The sequence below is a fragment of the Lissotriton vulgaris genome, chromosome 4_1 (assembly GCF_964263255.1).
Source record: "Lissotriton vulgaris chromosome 4_1, aLisVul1.2, whole genome shotgun sequence".
Lineage (NCBI taxonomy): Eukaryota > Metazoa > Chordata > Amphibia > Caudata > Salamandridae > Lissotriton > Lissotriton vulgaris.
In genome coordinates this window covers 1,832,314,200-1,832,331,688 of record NC_141691.1, presented here as the reverse complement: position 1 = coordinate 1,832,331,688, position 17,489 = coordinate 1,832,314,200, and positions in this window count along the sequence as shown.

The following is a 17,489-nucleotide window of genomic DNA, read 5'->3' as shown; positions in this document are numbered from 1 at the left end:
ATCCAAAATTCAACGCATATAATATAGATGGCAGGGTTGAAAAAAAGAATACATCATTTCCAATAAAAGTGCAGGTTTGCACTGCACTTACAAAATAATATCCGCTTCCCTGAGCTGTTTGCAAAAGATATGACATAATACCTAGATGCATATAATTGCAGAAAAATGCCACAATTTTCCCAGTCTTCAAATTGGCCCATTCGGATGACATTTGTCAGTACATTACATTATAGTAGCAATTTTCCTTTTATACTGCATTCATGTATTCTTTGACAAAAGCTGCAAAATGCTTCCATGATGCTGCAAGCTATTGGACTCATATGTGAGGCTGAATGAACCTGTGTTTCAACCAATGCCTCTAAAAATACAAATATAGCTTTTTATATAGTAACTAATATGTAATATCAAATAAAGTACAACATTGAAAGTTCCATTGTTTTCAATTGTCAATGTGTGGGTAGTATTTTTCAGTCTTTTGCCTTTTGAGATTAATATTTTTGGTAATGATAACTGTTTCAAAGCCAATGAGGCTGCAGAAACAAAGTTATTTGTTGACATATGTCTTATGTTTTTTTTTAAAAAAAAGACTAGTCACCTCATCCCCAATTTTCCAACCTTTCTTCCAGCTAAGACTCAGGCCTGTATCGCACACCACTTTAGACTGGCGCTATTCAATTTCTTTGGCGGTAAGAAGAGGTAGTATTTGAGTGCAAACACCTCTTACCATTGTATTATGAAGGTAGATTTCTGAATGTGGCGGTGTGTGACAAAAGAGTTTGAACATATTTGTTGTGTGGTATTTAGTTGTGGTGGTGATATGTTGTGTTGCTTTTTTGGGGTTTCATTATTGCAATGTGATATTGTATTTTACTGTGTTCATAATGCTGTATTAGGTTCTGTCTTGACCATTTTGTTGTCTTTTGCCCTAATCTGATTTAATTGTGTTATTATTTTGCTTTGTGTGTGAGTTACTGCATTATGTTCTGTTTACATGTATTAACAAATCCTGCTACATTGTGTCAGGAATGCAATGAACTATAATGCGCGGTAGCAAAACCATGTAGTTTCTTTCCAATGCCCCACTTCAGCTTCCCAGTCAACTAACTGAAAATGAAGGTGAATGACTGAGGAGCCCACAGAGAGAGAAAGGGGATGGGGCAGAGAAGAGACAGTTACTTTCTTTCTTCTTCTGGTTCTTCTTCCAACTTCTTCCATCATCAGCTATCTTTTTTCTTAGCTTAGTTGAGTTGTGTGGTTGAAGAAACTGCAATAAACGTTTTTTATATCAATCTTATATATTTACTCTATTATTTGTTTTCTTTTACAATCTTTAAAAACGGTACCTACCCAGTTCTCTTGTGACCTATGCCTCTCTTCTTTTCGTTCTATTTCTTTTGCTTGGTCTTCCTAATGGTAACCTTTGTTAACGATAGGAACAATGTTATCTTATCTTTTTATTAATCTCACCTGTGTTTTGATAATGTATGATTTCTTTTCTAGTTGTTTTACCATCTATTACTGGAGCAGATAAACTCAGTGCACCTTTTTTCTTCTTGGTAAGTATTGTAATGTCTTACTCTCTGCAATTTAGCTGCCCTTAAATAACTATATTCTCTCAATCAATTCTCTGTAATATTGTGATCAAGAAGTACACTTGTCAAGTAATTCTCCTCATAAACAATAAGTACAAAATTAACAATGGACCTCTAAAACCTAATCTACGATACTTTTGTAAACCTATATACAAGACGACTAAGTACTACTATGCTAACTGCCTAGCCAGACAATAATCCTTGTAAACAGGAATTCGCTAACCAGTCTCAGAAAATGACCAGCATGCGAGACTCAGAGACGGTATTTCTGACTAGAAACCACCCCCTCAGGCGCACACCTAATGACACAGAGGAAATGCCAAAAATACAAATACTCCTTACTGCCAGACTCCTCCAGAAACACTACTCCTCAGTGCTCTAGTGGCCAGACCGCCTGGGGCATAAATCCAACAGTGTTAGCGAGCGCTTACTGAGAAACAGGTACTCTGGGGCAGCATCCTCCAAGCCTGATTGTAAATATGCAGCCTTTTTAATATTTGTTTTTTTTCTACTGGGGGAAATTTTAATGTCACTTTGCTTGTTCTCACCTCATTTCCGGTAATTAGCATACTCTCCGGTCCACCGCAACCGCACTTGGTGATTGTTTGAGTGGAGAGAGGTCTCTCTTAGTCTTTTTTATATCAGGAGCCATTAGAGCGGTGAGCACTCCAGTGGCCAGCCTGCCTGGGGCATAAATCCAAAAGCGTTAGCGAGCACGCAGTATGACAGCAGGTATCTATTACCTGTAGGATAACCTACCCTCGGGAAGCACTGCTGATGTATAGATGTCTATCTGCGTGCCTGGGGGGGCTATAAAAAAATCCAAGCAGCTGATATCAATCGGCCGGTGGGAGGTGAGGAGTGTGCACTCTGTGGGTGGACCTGGGTTAAACAGCACTATGCTCTCCCAACTCTCATCCCCCACTCTGTAGCCTGCAACAACATATGAAACAGAAGTACATATGAGAGGGCTATATCTGAACGCCAGATCGATCCCTAAACATGTGGCCGAGATCTGGGATCTGCTGGATGATATTAAACCAGACATATGTCTCTTTACGGAAACCTGGCTGAACAAGGATTCTACCCCGGCATTGGCAATGACCTTCCCGGCAGGCTATGCGGTCACCCGGGTGGATAGACCTAGTAAACAGGGCGGCGGACTAGCTATCTCCACCCAACCTCCTTATCACATTAAGACTCTAGACACGGTCTCCTCCCCAAATCTAGAGCTCCTGATATTCAGAGTAGAGAGCGACCGAGCCATAGAGTGGACAGGAGTGCTAGTTTATCATCCTCCTGGTGGCAGCAAGAAAGAGTTTTGTACATCGCTACTCGATCGATTGTCTCCATACACGTTAACAAATTCTTAGTAATTGGTGACTTCAATCATTGATCTATCATCTAGAGGCACTGGCCCCACTCATAGTGCGGGCCAAATGCTGGATGCCATTTTCTCAAACATCCCCGAACTAGGAGTCGAACCCCCTGAAACTTTAGGCTGAACTGACCATATGGCATTAAGCTTCTTGATGTCGTCCGCGACCACAGCCACACGCTCGTAAGGTTGGAAGGGCCTCCGAAGACCCTGGCCAAGGCTAACTTCTGCCGCCTTCAGCCAAGTCTATAGTGCGCCCTCGTTCAAGTTGGACGAGGACCCCGAACTCAGCCTGCGTAAGGCTGGAGGGTTTGATACAAGTAGCCCTGGATGCTATTGCTTCATTCAAAAGGGTAACAATTCAGGAGAGGGTAGCCCCTGCCCCCTGGCACTCAGACACCCTCAAGAGGGAGAAGGCTACATGCAGGGTCATGGAGAGGAAATGGAGGAAGTCCAAGGCAGAGCCAGATAAACCAAAGTGCACATAGAGCCTATCTCAATACCTGCAAGGTAGCAAGAAGAGCACATCTGGGCTCGCGTATTATGGAGGCAAAGAACTCCTCCAAGGAGCTACTTAAGATACTTTAGGAATTCACTAACCCGAAGGTCAATAATCCATCGCCAACCTCCACTCAGGAGCTATGTGACAACCTAGCCAAATATTTCTCCCACAAGATTGATGTAATCTATCAATATTTTGATTTGGCGGAAGGAGACCTGGTGGGAGATTATTTGCCCATAGATCTTCCACATGAGACTTCATCCTCTCCTGGGCTTGAATCCTTCTCTCACGTCACCAATGAGCAAGTGGGCTCCATGCTTAGACTCGTGAAATCAGGCTCACCATTAGATCCTGCACCACCGACTGTCATGTCAGCACTCAGTCCGGTCTTAGCTGACGCGCTTGCCAAAGTCTATAACATCTCACTAGACACTGCCATATTCCTGAGTAAGTGGAAAAACCTACGGGTCAAGCCACTGCTTAAAAAGGCACTAACGGATCCGACTGACCTACCAAACTACAGACCAATCTCGCTCCTCTCCTGCTGCTCGAAGGAAATTGAATCACAGGTTGATCAACAGTTATCCCTCTATCTGGAACAAAACAACCCTTTGGATCCTTCCCAGTCCACCTTCCGTGCCTCACATAGCACTGAAGCGGCAATGTTGGAGGTTACGGATACCATAAGGCTGACATTGGACAGGGGGATCCTGGTAATCCTAGTCCTTCTTGATCTGTCAGCAGCCTTTGACACCATCTCTCATAGGAAACTGATTGACAGACTGCGAGAGATTGGTGTCAATGGCCCAGCCTCAAATAGATACAAAGTTATCTATCTGAGCGCACTCAAAGCATCCAGATGGACTCTTTCGTGTCACAGACCACAGTGTTGGACAGGGATGACAGGGATGTTCCCCAGGGATCTGTCCTGAGTTCCACCCTATTTAATGTGTACGTGATCCCCCTGGATGAAATCATCAGAGGCTATGGGTTTGAACCCATCTCGTATGCCGACCACACACAGTTGATCGCCCCCATTGAAGAGGACATTACATCAACTCAATCAGAATTTAAAAACTGCATGTCTAGCATCGCCAGCTGGATGAGGAAGAACTTTCTAATCTAAATTTCTCTAAAAAATATATATTGCTGTTCTGGAAGGCCGAAGGAATCTGGTCTCCTGATTGGTGGCAGGCTGAGCTGGGATAGGCCCCCTCCCCTAAAAACTGGGCCAAGAACCTCGGCATCAGGATTGATAATAAATTATCAATAGAGGAGCAGGTGAAGACACTGTCAGGCACCTGCTTCGGAGCAATGAAGATGCTCAGAAAGATCTTTCCCTGGATCTCAGCAAGAAAAACCCTTATTCAATTACTCCTGGTGAGCCGACTCGACTACGGTAACTCATTGCTTTTTGGAATAAGGGAAGATCTACTATCTAAACTACAGGTGGTGCAGGACACTGACGCCCACCTTGCCCTCAACAAGCCAGCTAGGACCCCCTATTGATCCAACTTCATTTGCTTCCGGTCAAGAATTGAGCTATCTTTAAGATGCTGTGCGTGGTCTTCAGGTCACTACAGGGAAAAGGCCCTGCTTATCTAAAAAATAAACGTACCTGGTACCAACCTGTACAACAGCTAAGATCAAGCAACTGTAATTTCTTGCGCAGTCAAAGAGTAAACAGGGCTAAGCTGGGGGGAAGAGCCTTCTCCTATCTGGCTCCTAACTACTGCAACAATCTGCTGCAGAACATTCGGACCTGTGCTGACCTATCAAGTTTTAAGAAACTATTAAAGACCTGGCTGTTCTAGGTGTTCCTTGCCTAGTAGTACCCATTCCTTGAAGCACTGAGAGATCCCCTCTGGGATGATTCGCTCGCGCTAAATAAATGAGTAAATAAAAAATAAATGCTCAGCACTCAGGAAACACAACGGAGCTAAACGACTAAACTGCGCTCAACGAAAGCTACCCTGACTGACTTTCCGTGGCGCCAGATGCTGTAACGTCCTTCTCCACAAAAACCTCAGGTGAAGTGCGCTCTCTTGTGATTTTTTTCTCTGGACATTCTAAACTGGCCTTCAATTCTGCAATACTAGTGCGCCGCAACGGTGGTTGCTTCTTAGCGGAAATCTTGGAAATCCTATTCCTACGCCTGTAAATACTTTTTCCTAATTTCATTTATGTTTTTACTGCAATCAGATTTATTCTGGCTCTTCTCCTCTTGGGGGGCTGCGTAGCTCTGAAAATTTGAAACCAAAGAACATGCATGTCTTTAAATTTTCTGTGACAATCAACTAGTATTTTCTGAGGTGGTAAAATATTGCATCTCCATATTTTCAAATGCTTAAGACACCGGTCTGCCCAAAACTGTGGTTATATCAAAATGTAAATTCCAGTGCTCATTTTTGTGATTCGTCCCATAGAGATTCATCAATTTAATAAATGTTCACATTTGGTTTTAGGCCAAAGGATAATATGGTTTAAATGAGTCTACGCATTGCTAAAAAGAATGCACCTAATACCACCTAATGGGAATTGCAGTTGATTATGCATGATCAAGTAATAATGTACTCCGAGAGAACTACCTGCTTTGACATTTAGCTTGTGATGTCTTGAATGTTCAACAGTGATGTTGGTATTCGATATTCTGCAAATAATCTTTACATTTAACGAACACTGCTCACAAATTAGTGAGATTAATATTCTACATTGCACTGCAACTGCATCTACATACATTGTACAGCAAATTTGATTCCCTCAACTCAAATCACTACTCTGGCAGTTTTATTTTACCTTGCCTCAATTTGCGTTCAAGAAAATAGGAATTCTAGCTCTGTATCCCAGTTCGTGTTTAAGGTTGTTGTTTAGAGAACGATGCAAATTATTTTTAAAATAATTTATTTTACTTGATTTAAGTTGTTATTCACTCAGAGTTAACTTTTTTTTAAAATAATTTTTATTGAGTTTTTTTACTTGACAGAACACATATGCCTCATATATGTTGCAATTGACAATACAAATAAAAGGGGTAGCAATCGTCGGTACCAGCAATTTCACCCATTATTTAACAGAAAATTAATATGAAAACTTATTAGTTCGGAATGATGCAAAGTCCTATCGATATATGAGGATTAGGATGTTAGAAAACCCTGTGATTATCAATATAATACAATACTAACAGCAAAAAAATAATAATAATAAACTAAAACTACCATCCCTCCTCACAGTTCTCTGACCCACTATTGTACAACAAAACAGATGAGGACATTGTAATCAGTTAATTAAATGAAAACAATACAAAACACATGCATTTCTATATCCCTAGGCAATAAAAGACATGGAAAGATATGGTGTTACTCAGGTTCGATCTGGTTGACTGATGCGAATGTGGGAGATGTGGACGGAGTGAATCGTCTCGGAGATGCCAGAGGAGTCAGCAAATCTATGGCTACAAATGTTTCCAGCATTTGGTCCCATTCCATAGAGATAGGAATCTTACGCAGACCTCTAAATTCTTCTTGCCAAATAATTGCACTCTCTGCAGTACTCCATCCGATCATTTCGGTTTGCCAGGAAAGTGGTGTAGGGGAAGCAGCAGACTTCCATCTCATTGTGATGGCACGTTTCGCTATGAGTATAGCCAAAACAGCAAATCTATACTAAACCTTCTGCTGCTTGAGGCGTTTATGTAGACCCAGCAGACATTTGTTTGGGTGTCAGCCGAGCACTGAGGTCACATCCAAATGAGTCTTGTCCTAATATTTGTGGTACTGCATCTGTCCATTGGGACGTCTGAGCGTGGATAGTCTAATGCTATCTAACAATGGTGTCTGTACTGGGCTGGCTACACTGTAGTCAGGAATCTGGTGGTGCTCCAAGTTGTGATCCCTATAACAGACATCAAAATGAATTCCAAATTCGTAAATTTGAGCACTCAATCATGGCCACCAGTACATCTCTTGCAGTTCTAGTAGAGATTTAGTGATCCCTTGATGTATCAGACCCTCTCCCATATGTGCTTCTTGAATCAAAGCACCTCTCCGAGTTCTGTTTGGGAATACCCTATCCCCCACTCCAGGGATTCGAGCAAAAGAAACAGAGTTGTCATCAATTATGTATGTATATTCGAGTAAATAGTTTAGAGGTAACGCAGCTCCGCTGCCTTTGCTTGTGTTATTGACAGCTAGCATGGTTTCACAGTCTATTTTTGTTTTTGAATGAGTGATTGCAGCTACAAAAATCATTTGCACAGCTGCCTTCGCGGCTTCATCAGCCAATGAATTCCCTTCAACGTGAATGCCATCACGCTGATGACTCAATTTATGGATTACGTGAGTCTTTTGTAGTCCTTTCTATATTAGAACTACTTGTTCCCAAAGCATTGTATGCTTATTGTGCCACCTTTTGCGTCTTTAAACCCATTTTGAACCCAGTTCTGCAGATATTAATTGTAAGACTGGACGCAGTAATACAAATATCACACTATGAGTGTGGGGAATTCGGGATCGGTATTTTCAAGCGCCATCTTGAAAGCCTGTAGTTCAGCTCGTGAGCTGTACAGTCTCCTAGGGATTGAGTTTTTGTGACCATAGGTCTGAATTTACCATCACGCCAGCGACCTTTAACAATCGCGCTGTGCTGTGGAATTCGTATAGCAGCTTGGACTGTTAGAGTCCGCATGACATATTGTACCAATTGTCTAGGAAATTTTAATTAATTGTTTTAGCTGAGCTAATAGTTCTGGACCTGTCATTTGTTCAATGGCAGGATGTGGTGTATAGCTGGCTAGTACAGGCCATGTTGCTCCTGGTCTGCCTAGTGGACCGAGCCTGGTAATGTTATTTTGATGTTGTAGGGCGCCTTTAAACCAGAGCTGATGTTCTTGTTAAGTGAGTGGAATCTCAATGTCTTTAAAAGGAAGGTATTCCGTTGGATGTTCCTCTATCTTATAGAAGTGGAACACATGTGTTGTTGGATTTGCTTGTGGAAAGATAATCCATGAATAGAATACCTCTGTCTGCCGATATTCATGTGCCACTTTGAAAAATATTACCCTGCCACCTCTTGCTGAAAGGCCATTTTCTATGAGCTTTATAGCTATTGTTTTCCTGACATTTTCCTTGATGATTATAGCATCCACATCGTCTTGTCGAAAACCGGTAGTGTCAAGACCTGGCTGGTTTGCATTTACTGCAGTTTCGCTTTCCATGGGATTGTCCTAGTCGATATCCAACATTTTGTTGAAAGTCTTGCAGAGCAAGTTTCAAGGAAATAAGGTGCACAATATTTTGCAACACTGTATCCTTCTACGTTGAACAAACCAAAAATTTTAAAAACAGGATTTTTCGTCCTACTCAGTTATGGCGGATATTTTATCCTTTAACCCACTCCAGACGTCTGTTGGAGTATTTTACTGGATAAAGGGGTCTCTGTGAAAAGCACGACTGAGTTACTCTAGTATGTAGCTTTAAATTAGTGCCTTACCAAACGTTGGGCGCCATGTAGTGTAGTTCCTGTATTCCCAATAGGATCTGCGCATTTGAATAATATATCCTATAGATGTGATGTAGGACTTATGTCTACTAGGTCTCTATCAAATATGTTATTTATGTTGTTATGTTATAGGGTTTTATATAGCGCTCAGCTGCCCCAGCCAAGGGCCGTCCCGGCGCTTTCAACAGCAAGAAGAACTAACTGCAGCGGAGAGAAAGCTTAACATAACTCAACATAACAGCCACCAGAAGCCTACTTTAAAGGAAAGAGGTGGGTTTTGATGGTCTTCCTAAAAGTCAACAAATCCTCTAAGCCTCGGAATTGGACCCGCAATGAGTTCCACAGTTGGGCTGCGAGATAGTGGAAGGAGTGACCGCCCGCCCGGGAGCGCTTCACCCGCGGAACCGCTACCAGGTGCTGCCCTTGAGAGTGCAGTGCTCGCGGAGGAACGCACGGGGTCAACAGAGTACAGAGCATCTGAGGTGTAGTGAGTTTCAAGATCTTAAAAGAGAGACAAAGAGTCTTAAATTGGATCTGCTCTGCCACAGGGAGCCAATGCAGTTTTTGAATGGTATCGGCAATAGGATGGAAACGTGGAAGCCCTACCAGAGCTCTGACCACCGGGTTTTGTATACGCTGCATCCTCATGATCTCTGCTTGGTTGGCCCCCAGAAGCAAGGAACTGGCATAATCCAGGCGAGAGAGAATAGTCGACTGGAATATCAGCTGGCGGGTTGGTGGATTGAAGAATTTCACAATAGGTCTACTTCCTTCTTGGGTTCCGGGGCCTTGCCTAAAGTATTCGGCCACCAGTGCTCACCCCAGAGATTGGCGTTCTTGCCGACTAGCAAAACGTCTGTCTTACTAGCATTTAATTGCAAGTAATTAGCATTCACCCAGTCCGACACGGCCATCAGACCATTTCTAAACCTGGAGGCATTCAGGGTAGTGCCATCCGCCAAAGCAACCACAAGCTGCGTGTCGTCCGCATATGAGACCATTGAGAGTTGCCATTGCCTGGCGACCACAGCCAGTGGCTGGACATAAAGGTTGAACAATGTGGGGCTTAGCGCCGAGCCCTGAGGTACCCCCTGCTCGATAGGTCGTTCCTGGGATAGAAAAGGGGGACCGGAGACATGGAAGTATCTTCCAGTAAGAAAGGATCTAAACCACTCTAAAGCCAGGCCCGAAATTCCTTCTTCTTCCAGACAATGAAGCAGAACACCATGCAAAATCATGTCAAAGGCGGCACTCAGATCCAACAGGATCAGTGCCGCCGTTTGGCCAGAGTCAATAATGGTTCGGAGGTGTTCGGTCATGGCTAAGAACGCTGTTTCTGTACTGTGGCCGGAGCGGAAGCCATGTTGCGTGGCATCCAGAGTGTTGTTGGAGCACAGGAAGTTTGGAAGAGTGATATTAACATGTGCCTCTGCCACCTTTGCCACCCAGGGAAGAAGGGAAATAGGCCTGAAATTCTCAGGTTCGGTGGAATCCAAGGTTGGCTTTTTAATTATACAAGCAAATCCTGTGCACACGTAACAAGAAGGTACTTTATGTACGTTTTTCAAAGAGAAAACAAGCAAGAGTATTAATAAATGAGGCAAGATGGATTCTTTGAGAACATTCTTTTCAAAACAAATGTATTGAACCTCCCATTTCGGAAGGGTGACATCAAGTCAAAAGCAACCTGCCGACACGTGTTTCGTTAGGCGAGCAAGTAGCCTGTGACTCTTCAGGGCTGGGGGAAAATTAAGAAAAATCAAAAAATTGTACAATAGGGCAAAAAGTATACAAAGCACGTCTTGTAGGCCAAGAGTGTAAAAGGTGCGAAAAACACCTCATGTGCGTGAAAACCCCTATAAAGTGAAAAAGATACATACTAGAAACATGATAATAATTGGCATCACACAAAAAACATAGGCAGAATCCCAATGTGGAGATCATGAACAACATAAATAACGACGAGAGATGGTCTATGTTGGGTAATCACACATCCATCCAATTATCATGACCTCAAAAAATGAGGCAATGTATGAAATGTATCTAATAACGTGAAGAGCCTATGTGTTGTGGCGCATGAGTTAGAGATCATGCAACAAAGAATCGTAATTTTTATGACCATTAAGTTAGTTATCGCATATATTGTCAACAGCAAAAAGACATCCTAAGTAGGTTAACTAGGGATCACAAAGTATGACCAACAGCATTATTGGAAAACCATTTAAGTACAATATAGAGAAGTGAGTTACCTGTAAAAAACTAGCAGGCAAGCAGTCACACCATTTATTCAGAAGTAGGCCAAATCGGGTCAAATATCAATTATTAAAAGGCACCAAACAATATTGAAAAACGCAGTTGTATGAGGAAAAAAGTAAAAGCAACTTAGCGAGAGTAGAATTAGACCGAGAGGAGTAGAGTTTCAATAGTTTCAGAAGAAAGAGAGTGAACATGCAGGTTTGTAGGGAGCAAGGGGAAAGGAGCGATATGTGGTCACGTATAAATACCTGTAATTGGTCAAAGGTCTACCTGATCTACAGAAAATACAAAACAAAATGGTGGGGGACCTGTAAATATGCAAGTAAATCACCAAGACAAACAAAGGGATCCAAACAAAAAAAAGGACCACTATATACGGTTGCAGGAGCGACTTACTATATAGCCGGTGTGAGATCCAAACCGGCATGAGGGTACGACAAGTGCTGATGTGCGAGGAATATTTAAATCAAAATATGGGAGAAAGAAGATGAACGGGTACATCCGTCTTGTTGGCGACCTGGAAAAAAGCAAAATCAAGGATGCATCAGGCTTCCATAGTCGGCACAAAACTAGTGATAGCGGGGATATTCAGGGAAGGGGAATGGGCTTACCTGTGAGGAACACAAGTAAAATGGAAATGTGGAGTCTCTCTTCTGCAAAGTGAACTCACACGAAAGCGGCCATAACTTGTTTAAATGGGCCAGGAAGGCGGCATGACGTAACAAAAAAATGCGGACAGCTGGAACGTCCACCGCAACTTCCGGGGAAAACGGAATTGAGTCAAATATACCCGGTGAAGCGACAAACATGGGCGAAAAAACTAGAACCTGAAGTGCTACGAACTTCTGAGGAAACCGGAAGTGGGTCAAAGAGTATCCTTGTAAAGGGAAAAGCACAAAGGGACAAACTGTAAAAAAGAAGAAAATGATTCAGGCGCTAAGGTTGATGAACAACATACCAGAGGGTGCATGGATGAAATAGCCAAAGAAATAATATGGGTGCCCCCATTTAATATAATGATATTGTGGTGTTGGGACGATATGAACATTGTCAAAAAATGTCAGTAGTTAAAGATGAGAAAGATGAAAATGAAAGTGAAGCGAATCTAAATACAAGAAAAATCACACCAGTAAAATAGAACGAAAGGAAGGAAAGAATTTGTCATAAACAAAGCAATCAAGCAAATAAACATGTAAAATACACAAGAGACCATTGGTTAGCAACTATACATGTAAATTACATGGGAAATCATTGGTAATCATATACACAGGTGTGTTCTACAATGAAACAATACTAATTCGACCATTGGTTAGTAAATATACATGTAAATTACACGGGAAATCATTGGTAATCATATACACAGGTGTGTTCTACAATGAAATAATACTAATTAGACATTTAATGCCAGCGAAGTTGGAAGAGTAGTCTACATTTAGAATGTCAGTTTCCCAAAAAGTACCGTAGTTCATGATCGGAATTTTGTCCATGGCGTACTGTTTGAAGGCGCATGATCCAGCTTGCTTCTTGGTGCCTGAGTCTTAGTTCTCAGTTTCCTCCTCTTATGCCAGCTTCTGTGACATTGATCCTGTAGAACTGAAATCTTTTGTGATGACCCTGAGAAGGGCAAGCGGCCACATGTAGAGCCATAGGATAGCAAACATCCTGGTGGTGGATTGCCCTCGCATGCTCACTGATACACTCTTTGAGTGATCGGATGGTGCTGCCTACATATTGGCTTATGCAAGTACATTCTAGTACATAAGTCACACATTAGGTGATGCATGTGATATTATGGGTGATGGCATAACTCTTATTGTTGAAACCCTTGAAGGATCTTTTGCCATGACATGCCCATTTACAGACCCAACAGCATCCGAAATTGAAGAAGCCCTTAGAAAGTTGCATAAGCCATGTGGTGATTTTGATAGTTCTTGGTACAGTCGGGCTGAGTCTGCTTTTCAGGTTTCTTCCTCTCCTGTATGTGATCTGAGGCCTGGGACCTATTGCTTCTTTTAAGTCTTAATCACCCAAGAGGATTTTCCAATGTTTATTGAGACTTTTCTTTACATTGAGACAGATTTCATTATAATCCATTATTAGTCTAACTACTTGGGTCTTGTGAATAGTTGGCTCCTTTTTTCTGAGCGTAGTGTTTCTGTCAAGTTTGTCTACTCGCATGGATGCCCTTTTTATCCTCTGTGGTTTGTATCCTCTTTTTCCACTTAGTCTATTGAGTTCTTCATAGGAGATCTCAGTAATGGCTATAAGCCTAGAGATCGGCCCTGGGCTGAAAGGGGTGGAGATGCGAGAAATTGACGTGGGGGGAAAGGACCTATAGATTGGACGTACTTTCTCCACAAAGAAGGAGGCCAGTTCTTCACAGTGCAAATCTGAGGTGGTTACAGGTGCCGAAGATTTCCTGGCACTAAGGTCTTTTAAGATTTTAAAAATACATTTAGCAGGATTCGGGCTAAGCCTAATCTCATTAGCATAATAGGCCGCCCACGTCTTGCAAATGGCTCTATGGTAGATTTTGAGTTCCACCATGTAATGTGTTTTTTTTCCAGATCATAATCCTTCCTCCAGCCACGTTCAATTGTTTTACACTACTTCCACAGTGTAGTCAGGGTGTCATTGTACCATGGACTGGACTCTTGAGAGCGACCTTAAACCAGATTGCGGGATAAGAGAATCAATCTCCCATGTTATCTAGGCGCAAAACGTCTCGTAGCCTGACTCAGCATTGTTTAAAAGGTTCCAGAGGGTCCATCCTAAGCAGGGCATGAAAGTCTTCTAATCTTAGTTTCCGTCCATGGTCGCTTGTAAACAGGTCGTTGGGTGGCCCTACCCAACGGTTCTAATAAGGGGAGGGTTATTTCAACCAGCATATGGTCAGACCAAACTACCGGGGTGGGGACCGCCACAATCGGAGCTTCAATGTTAGAGAAGATGGGATCTAACAAATGGCCTCCGCTATGTGTGGTACTTGCGACCAGTTGGTAAAGCTGCTAAATCTGCAAGCAAGCTGCAGATGATCTTGTCTTGAGCAAGATCAAAGTGAAGGTTTAAGTCTCCAAAGATGCTAAAATTAGCAGTCCACACAGCAAGCGTCCCTACTGCCTCCAGGAGAGCATTTGTAAAGCTACTGGCTAGTCCAGGCGGCCTATACACCAAAATCCCAGAGAGGGTCAAGTGTGGATTCACCGAGATGCTAAAGTGAGCACATTTGCATCCCTCCATATCAACTTTAGAGAAGAGGCAGGAGTGACAGGATTTAAAAATCACATCGATGTCACCTCTCCCCGTCTCCCTATTTATCGTGCAAATGGAGTAATCTGAAAGTAGAGCCAGATTAGGCCCAGCCACCATATCATCCTTTAGCCACGTCTCTGTCAGTAAAAAGGCGCAGAAGGGCTTGCCTTTGGCACGCCTTCGGCGCACCGCCAGCGCGCCCGCTGGGCGTGTCCGCGGCGCGCTTGGAGTATCATCCCTTTTTATACTCGGAAGCCAACTAACCTGCACGACGAGCTAAGGCAAAAGTCATACTAACTTCCGGTGTGTGCTGCAGGTCCGTCTTCCCTCCACATCAATCTGACAAAGTCAGCGGTGAACCCGAGAAGCGGATAGAAAGGTATGAAATTTAAAAGTGTTATTTTTTTTAAATAAGCAACTATGCTTCCAAAGTTGACTAATGAAGCCCTTCGCGCATAGCACAGCAACAAGCGTCTACCTTGCTTTGAATATATTAGACTTAATTGTGAGTGCCAGCTAGCTCAGAGGTCACTAGAAACTTTCTCGAGCTCACAAGAAGGGATTTAGTTTCTGACAACCGCATAAACATGACAACTTTGTTTCCCCAAAATAAAACTGATCTTCAGAGTCATGGAAACAATAGATAGATATTTTACTCAGTCATTCGTGAATGCTTCGTTTCATCAGAGTTTGCAGAGAAATAGAGAGACAGGCGTTTTCAATAAAAGTGTTTATTGAACAGAACTGCTACAATCGTAATACTGGTTGCAAAGTATAATGCGTACAGTAAAAAGAGTAGAATAAAATAATACTGTAAGAGCATTGTATGGTTCCTAGACCATAGAGGAATACATACATAAATAACAAAGGCCAAAAGGTACTAAACTGGTGCTTCTAAAATATGCCTACCCCGATGTACCTAACCTAAGTCTAATACGAGGGAAGTAAGTGAGGTGTAGCATAAATTTAGTATTATTTTCCAAGAATCTATCCAAGATTTCTCTTAGGGTCTAATCAGCTCCGTACCTTGGTTTAGAATGAAGACGGTCAATCTCAGGACTCGATTTCCCAACAACCCGCAAGGGTAGCTTGGAAACACAGGAGCTAGATTTCTCTGCAAGAGAAAAGACAGCGTCTCACTCAGTGCGTCTGCTGGAGGGTCGGCTTCCTACGGCACTTGCTGTAGCAGAATGCGTTGGGCAAGTAGATAGTCGAGCTGCTCCAAACCACTGTGCGTTTGCTATGGCAAGTGTGGGCATATTTATACCTTGAAGGTGCCAAGTTTGACGTAAAGGTGGATATAATAATGTCATCAAAGAGTCTCAGTTCTTTGAAAACTCCATGACTTCTTGGATAAATCAGTATGCCATCAAGGGGAAGTCCCTAGCTGCTGAAGCCGAGTTGTCCAAGAAATCGGTGTGGATTTTCAGGACTAGTGGAAGTAGCCCTGTCATATTTGGACTGCATGAGCTATGTTTAAATATGGGTATGATTTCTATGCCTATATAAGGATATGGGGATTATACCTATATAAGGGCATGAATCGGGAAAATTACACTAGGGTCCTAAAATGCGATACAACAGAGGTGGAGGAGGAAGAGTCAGATCAATGGCTTCTAGGAAAACAATTATCAATACTGAGTAGTGAGGATCAGAAGTACTTACACCAGGAAATAATGGGGAAGGAAAGTCTTTCTGTAATTATAAAGCTTTAGGTATGCAATCATTGTGGAGATTTTTGTTCCTAGTACAAGGAAATTGAGAGTCCCTTATCGTTTAAATATTGGAAGATCTATGCCTCCCGACCCATCTTTGCTTTTTGCAGTTTTATAAAAATCTTAGCAGCATATTGGCATCTGGTTTAAGTAAAACAGTCTGTGTCCTGATTAATGAAGAGCAGAGAGGCTTAATTCCAGGGAGACAGATGAGGGAACATACACACACCTTAATAGGATCAATTGAACTTGCTACCCAGGGAGCTCACTTTGCAATTGTAATCCATAATGCCGCTAAAGCTTTTGACCATGTGAATTGGAAATACCCGAGAGGCACATTAAAGGCTTTTGGTGTTAGTGAGGTATTTAGGAATCTCCTGAGCAAGATATACAAGGCACCTTGAGCACACATTTTGGTTAATGGGTCCCTTACATCTGGGGTTAAGATAGGAAGAGGTACTAGACATAGTTGGTCCCTGTCACCTATCCTTTTCGAGTTTTATATTTAACCTCTGGCACAAAGCTTAAGACAGAACAGTGAGATTAGCCCTTTCAGCATGGGAACTTTTTCTAGGAAGATTGCTCTATATGTGGATGAACTGATTTTGTACACTGCAGATATAAGTCGAGCTCTTCCGAATTTGATGGCAGAGGTGAAAGCATTTGGGAGGCTGTCAGGCTATGAGATAAACAATAGCAAAACAGAGGTGACAGCATGGAACCAGGATAATGGTGGCATAAGACTCTCAAAGGAGTTGAGATACCTGTGAATCACAAATATACAAGACCCGGAGGAGATCTCTAGGGTGAACTTAGATAATGTTTCTAGGGAAGTAGAAAAGATCCTCAAGAACTGGCATAATCTCCCTCTCCCTGATAACATTCCATTAGGATTTGATTAGAAAATCCTTTCAAGAATACAAGGCAGATTTACCTCCTTTATTTGGGCCAGAAAAGAGGTAAGACTCTCATGAGAAAAGCTAAGAAGAAGGCTTGGAAGTGGGGGCCTGTGACTCCCGGACTTTCAACTTTTTTGGTGGGCATACCAAATGAAGAATAGTAGAATGCTCTTGCTATGGCTGTGTAACACCCTTGTGTGTTGTTTGTACCATGATAAGTTGGCTAATACATCGGAGGTGGGTTTTATGTAGAAAGGGGTTCTGAAATTCTTTAACAGAATGAGGCTGAAAGTTCTGAAGGTTACAGCAAAACTGTGGTACAAGTGTAGGTCTCTATTAGGTATTTCTTATTGCTGTGAATGAGCACCAGTATGGGATTCAACTGAAACCCCAGAGTGT